This window comes from Ambystoma mexicanum, chromosome 8 (assembly GCF_040938575.1).
Source record: "Ambystoma mexicanum isolate Mex_15411 chromosome 8, UKY_AmexF1_1, whole genome shotgun sequence".
Lineage (NCBI taxonomy): Eukaryota > Metazoa > Chordata > Amphibia > Caudata > Ambystomatidae > Ambystoma > Ambystoma mexicanum.
This window is the reverse complement of record NC_090929.1, coordinates 1,408,554,334-1,408,559,444: the sequence shown is the minus strand read 5'-3', so window position 1 is coordinate 1,408,559,444 and position 5,111 is coordinate 1,408,554,334. Positions and strand designations below refer to the sequence as shown.

At 52.5% G+C, this 5,111-nt stretch overlaps 1 non-coding gene across 1 annotated transcript; it reads left to right on the top strand.

Moving 5' to 3' along the window:
• Positions 1 to 4,569: 4,569 nt before the first annotated feature.
• Positions 4,570 to 4,680, top strand: LOC138474980 (U6 spliceosomal RNA). The gene has a single exon (XR_011269187.1). It is a non-coding gene; the product is annotated as a U6 spliceosomal RNA (small nuclear RNA).
• The last annotated feature ends 431 nt before the right edge of the window (positions 4,681 to 5,111 follow it).

Sequence of the window (5,111 nt, the reverse complement as noted above, 5' to 3'; positions counted from 1 at the left end):
GTTGGACAATTGTGCGAGCACCTGGACATTTGATAGCAGTGCCTGGCAAATAACTATCTAACACCTTCACACATGCAACAGCTATTGGATATGCCAGTGCTTGTTTTTCACACAGCCTCAGTGAAAGGACACGTTTACTGCTTATAAATCAGGTGGCTGAAGGCACACTTGGTTCAGACATGTTTACTGCACCAGTAGAAGTGATAGCTTCTAGTTTGTCAGAGAAAAGTGGCTCTTTTGAAACAAGAGTACATGTGAGAAGAAGTTGTGTCTGCATGGGGATGGAGGTGCGAGGAAACTGGCTATACTTATGTGAAGAGGTTGTGTCTGCATGGAGATGGAGGTGCTGGTAAACTGGGTATACTTATGAGAAGAGGTTATGTCTGCATGGGGATGGAGATGCTGGTAAACTGGCTATACCTATGTGACGAGGTTGTGTCTGCATGGGGATGAAGGTGCGAGTAAAGTGGCTATACTTATGTGAAGAGGTTGTGTCTGCATGGGGATGGAGGTGCTGGTAAACTGGCTATACTTATGTGAAGAGGTTGTTTCTGCATGGGGATGGAGGTGCTGGTAAACTGGGTATATAAACTGCTATACGCATCAGAAGAGGTTGTGTCTGGATAGGGATGGAGATGCTGGTAAACTGGCTATACTTATGTGAAGAGTTTGTGTTTGCATGGCGATGGAGGTGCGTGTAAACTGGCTATACTTATTTTAAGAGGTTGTGTCTGCATGGGGACGGAGGTGCGGGTCAACTGGCAATGCTTATGTGAAGAGGTTGTGTCTGCATGGGGACGGAGGTGCGGTTAAACTGGCTATACTTATGTTAAGAGATTGTGTCTGCATGGGGACAGAGGTGCGGGTAAACTGGCTATACTAATGTGAAGAGGTTGTGTCTGCATGGGGACGGAGGTGCGGGTAAACTAGCTATACTTATGTGAAGAGGTTGTGTCTGCATGGGGACGGAGGTGCTGGTAAACTGGCTATACTTATGTGAAGAGGTTGTGTCTGCATGGGGATGGAGGTGCGGGTAAACTGGCTATACTTATGTGAAGGGGTAAACTTGTCATACTTATGTGAAGAGGTTGTGTCTGCATGGGGATGGAGTTGCGGGTAAACTGGCTATACTTATGTGAAGAGGTTGTGCCTGCATGGGGATGGAGTTGCGGGTAAACTGGCTATACTTATGTGAAGAGGTTGTGTCTGCATGGGGATGGAGTTGCGGGTAAACTGGCTATACTTATGTGAAGAGGTTGTGTCTGCATGGGGATGGAGTTGCGGGTAAACTGGCTATACTTATGTGAAGAGGTTGTGCCTGCATGGGGATGGAGTTGCGGGTAAACTGGCTATACTTATGTGAAGAGGTTGTGCCTGCATGGGGACGGAGGTGGGGGTAAACTCTACTTATATGTGGACAGTAACACACTGCAGCCTCAGCAATTTTCTCTTCGTGCAAACTATTCACTGATAATATCACCGCCTTTTTAGGTTTGGCACAAAGGTAGTGCTCAGCGACCACCTAGATGAGGAACAATGAATGCCTTAGTGTGTGAGAGCAGTGTTTGGACATTGGTGGTAAGTCAAAATCGTGGCTGACCTACGATTAGAAGAAAAGATAGTATGTTCAACTGCACCACCTGGTCTGGTTGTTTGTGACGTGCCCACACATATTTATATATGAAAAATAAAACTGTCACATAGCTGAGAGGTCGAATAGTTTAAGGAACATCCAATGGCTTCTGAAAAACAATTTTCCGAAAAACACCCTTTAATTATTTTAAGGATCAGGATGCCTAGGTCACAATTTGCACAGCCGACAAGCTATTTGCATTTGCAGTAAAGTTTTGCGCTGTTTGTTGAAGACGACAGTGCTTTGCACTTTTAAGTGTTATGTTATGAAATGTCGTAACCAAAGAGAGAACAATGGAATCTATCATTGTCTCTCCGTCCCTGTCCCCTGCAGTGCAACTCCCACAATCCACACGCGCCCCGCAGCTCAGGGACTGTCTTCCCACCTGGCTGCATTCACCCGAGGACAGCATCTATCCGCCCCTGTCCCCTGCAGTGCAACTCCCACAATGCCCCAGGCCCCGTGCTGCACGAAGTGCGGCACGATGGAGGGCCTGGGGGGTTAGGCGCAGGGTGGGGGGATCCCAACAGGCGGGAAAAGAAAAAGGGAGGGGCAGCCAGAGCGGCGCCCCCACCCGCGGCGGGACCCAAAGGAACACAAGTAGACAGAAGCAAGGTGGGAAAAGTAACAGGGGGGTGGGAGGACAGGAAGGAGCACCGGCGGCATAAAATCAGCACAACAAATGGTGGAAGGGGTACAAATACCCCAGAGAAGCAGGAACAAGACACAACCAGGTTAGGAGCTCACCTCACTCGGGTAAGCTCCCAGGGCCTGGTTAAGGCGGTAAAGGATTCGTTTTGGATTCGTTTTCGTTTTGATCTCGTTTTTGCCTCTGCGGGCTTAAGAGGATTGAGTGTTTTTCCCAGGTCGTTTTCACCTCTGTGGGCTTAAGTGGCGGGAGGAACGCAAAGAACGGTTGCGGCGAAGAAAAAGGAAGACCCCAGGTGGCAACGGAGGATTCAGCGGCGAAGAGTGGGACCCCGGCTGGAGAGAAACGGGGACAGCAGCAGAGGCCCGTGAGCCTGGAGCTGCGTGCATAAAAAGGAAGAACCACATCGCGGTGTCAGCGTAGCCCAACGGAGAAGAGCGGGACCCCGGCTGCAGAGAAGCGGGGACAACAGCAGTGGACCCGTGAGCCGGGAGCGGCGTGCAGAAGAAGGAAGAACCACCTCGCGGTGGCAGCATAGCCCAACGGAGAAGAGCGGGATCACGGCTGGCGAAAGGCGGGTTCAGCAGCGGCGGACCCGAAGGCCGGAGCTGCGTGCAGAAGAAAGAAGACCGCCACAACAGACATCGTCGGGAACCAGGCTGCGGAGGCGGTGAATGAAGCGGGAGAAGCAGGCAACCAGGAAGCTACGCGGGCAGCAGGCACCGGATCGTGGATTTTTGTTTCAGGTTTCGTTTGCTGCAGTTCCTGACTGACGAGGATGGTTTTCAGTGGCGGAAATGCGGTGCAGTTCATGACCAGGAAGAGGGTTTTTTCCAGTTGGGCTGAACAGGGAGGCCGTGCAGTGTTTCCGAACGAGAGGAAGAAGTTTTCCAGTTGTGGCGCGGGTTCCAGCGAGGGGGAACTTCGCAGCAGCCATGAAAGGGCGGTCGGTAAGGAGCCGGTACAGCAGTTGGAGCATGCGCTGGGAATGCTTTGGGGCTTCGGGACAGGGAAAACGGGCTGCAGCGAAATACTGGCAGCAGTGATCGGGTGCTTCACAAGTTGTCGCGTCGGCCGAGTGGCCAGAAAAAGAATAGAGTTCCGCGAGCGACGGCCTGGCTTGTGGCGAGCCACCAGCACCAATTACACAAGAACCAACCAGGGCCGAGTTCGGCGCAGCCCTCCCGGCCGCAGCACATTGCCCGCCACCGTCAGCGGAGGAATCTCAGGAGGAGAAATACCGCAGGCCCCACAATTTGAACAGCGCGCCTGACGTAGAGGACAAACAGAAGGGACGGACATCGTCCCAACCCCTCCAGCCTTGCCACAGTTTGTCATTGCAGTAAAGACGGGGTGCAGGAAAAAGGCACACGGACAACCCGCAGCGTCCACCGGAGGCAAGGACAGGCAAAGCAGATCCACCAGTCCGTTTACCCCCAGCTTTGCACGGAGGCAGCAGCTGGCAAGGATCGAATGCCAACCACCAGTGGCTCAAGTGATAAGTGCTTGGTCTTGGAATGCTGGAGACCTGAGTTCTAATCCAAGGTCTGGAATTTCCTGGGCATGTATTTATGCCACGAGAACGTAAAACAGGCCAGTCACTGAATTGACAGCGCAGTGTGCGTTCAGTGCACACATTGGAAGCACGACACGGAGCAGACCAGGAACATGGGGGGCGGGGGGCCAGCTCTGAGTGGGAGCCAACTAACAATGCCCCAGGCCCCGTGCAGTACAAAGTACAGCACGATGGAGGGCCTGGGGGGTAGGGGAGTTTTAAGAATGGTGTTGCATGTGGTGCAACGATAGGCATACATTTTATGACACAGTTGCTGTGATGGCATGCCCCTCTTGCGGCCACGGCGGTTTATGACCGCTATGCAGGTAATTTGATGGAAATGTTGCTTGGATGGCAGGCCCCCTTTTGCGACCACGGCACCATGGGCGCACCAGTGACTAGCAATTGTTTAAAACTGTCGTGGGAAAGGGGCTCCGGGAGTGCTTAGGAGTAAGGATGGGAGTGGTAGCGCCCTCTGGCCGTAAGTGGGAGTCAAGGGGTTATTGGTAGCCATGCGCAGGTAGTAAAATAAGGAAAGTTAACGAAGGGAGGTAAATATTAGGGACCGAGTTGATGAGGCTGCCCCTGTTTTCCCTGTGTGTGCATGGGGACTTCTCTCCTTTCTGTGCCGAGGGTGATAGCACGGGCCGCATCAGGCACGGTGGATCCGACAAGCAGTAGGGGGTTTGCTGGGGAAGCCCGCATTTAGGAGATCAAGCTGGTTAGGGCAGCGTCCGCCCAGCAGACAATTAAGCACCTGAAGAAAGGAAAGGCACGCCGAGAAGATTAGCATGGCCCCTGCGCAAGGATGACACACAAATTCGTGAAGCGTTCCATATTTTAAAAGCACCCGTGGCACAATCAGTAAATACAGTCAGCAGTAAGCATTAAAGGGGCAGTACGTGCCAAATTAGAACAACGGTCGGAACAGGCAACACGGGTAGCCAGACAGGGGCCTGGTGTAACAATACAGGAGGAACAAGGCGAGCGAAGGCAAGTCTACAGGAAAGCCAGAAGAGGCAAAAGTCGGGAATGACGGAAGAAAGAACAAGAAGAGCGCAAGAATTCAGCGCATGGGCCAAAAAGGCAGAAAAAGACCATGGGGCCAAATGGGTGCTGGATGTGATGCAAAAGGAAGAAAGGGCTAGGGCAATGTCGCCCCTGCTGCTAGAGGATTCCACGGACAGCAACGAGGAAGCCGCGGTACCCCAAGGACAGAAGAGGGCAAGTGAAGTGGCGGAGGAGTCGCAGGAGCCAGAGAAGAACATGCTAGA